The sequence below is a fragment of the Salvelinus sp. IW2-2015 genome, linkage group LG11, assembly GCF_002910315.2.
Source record: "Salvelinus sp. IW2-2015 linkage group LG11, ASM291031v2, whole genome shotgun sequence".
NCBI classification, from domain to species: Eukaryota; Metazoa; Chordata; class Actinopteri; order Salmoniformes; family Salmonidae; genus Salvelinus; species Salvelinus sp. IW2-2015.
In genome coordinates, this window is record NC_036851.1 from 14,817,201 (window position 1) to 14,818,738 (window position 1,538).

Genomic DNA, 1,538 nt, shown 5'->3' on the forward strand with positions numbered 1-1,538 from the left:
ATGGGCATCCTGTCGTTCCGTTCTCACGCTTTAGAGTGAGTGTTTATTTAACCAGATAGTGCATCTGTTCCTTTGAAGCTGTCCTGATGATTGATGTGTAGGGACCTCGTTGAACTGGGGGATCTGTTTGAACATTTCAAAGAGTATGGTCTCCCCCCCCTGTTGTAGTGACCTTAGGGCTGTTGTCTATGAAACAGGAATGTCCGGGGGGTTTGGGGGCAGCCGCATTATAAATAAGAGCTGAACACTACTAGCGACCTCKAWAAAACACTAAACAAGAAATGAAACATGTATTTTGTGATCAGTGACACACACGTGATGACAGTAACAACAGAAGCAGGACCTCGGTTAAAACATCGAGAAAGGGAAGAGTATAAAGCAACAATATACGAAGCGCCAAAAAAGCTTTTTCTAAATATGTATAGAAGCCAAATACCGCCCGCAACTGCGCTGAAAGATCAAGTGCTGATGTCTAATGGWCAACTATGGGGTTAACTGTTTGATCACTTGGCCTGTAGAGTGAAACTCTATACCGTAGCCGAAGGAGAAGAATATACCGACCAGACTTTAGGAGTGGACTACAGGCTTGAAGACTGGCAGGTGTTTCGCAAGCTGGTGTGTCCCGAACTGAGAGTTATCACAAAGGGTTATAGCTTGTTCACGGGCTACGAGACCCGTTGGGAAGGTGCCCCTGACTCCTCAGGCAGAATATTTCATAGGGTGAAAATACAAAGAAAGAATAGACTTCCATGTGGGTGGAGTTCTATATCAGCAACGAGGAAATCCGCAACGAAAACATTCGTGATGGTGGACTGACTGGGGATTTTAGCTTATTCCTTTTAAAAGTTGCGATCTAATGGAATTGAAAATTTTAGCGTTAGTGGATGCTTTTTCTGTACAGAGCCAACAAAGGCAGAGTATTGTTCAGCCAAGGAAGTGCATAATATATACGAATCCTGAGGATTATGATTCAAAGGAGCCCTCAGAAGGTTCATCCTCAGAAGGGTCAGCCCCTGAAGAAAACGAGTTACGTTAACCACGCCCCGATACCATAGGACTGGTTCAACAATAAAAGGGGTGAACGTAAAGCCTCCTGTTCTTCATTTCAGCATMTACCATGGATATTCATATACCATATCAGGACTCCGATACGTCATGGGTACCAGACCCTAAGGATGCCTCACAGCCCTCCTTTCTACGCCCCCCAGGAAAGCCCCCCGACACCCCCTACAGCCTGAGGATGTGTTTGATGGGGTGGTCAGGACTATGTTTGTGGACACCATCAAGGCCTCCGCACTTTTAGACGTGGTGATTGGAGAGTATATAAGAGAAAAAATGCATCGGTTGTGAGATCAACCAGCCAACAACAACATCCGTGTTTATATGACCCACCCCGGTACTACTTCTTCAACCATTTTGAGGAGCTAAAGAAGACTGTGGTCCAGCCGCTTTATACCCTCGATGGCCCTGGAGTCTATGGGTCTTGTGCCGTCTATTCCCAGGGTTTACGGGGTAACCGAGGCTTTCCTACATGAACT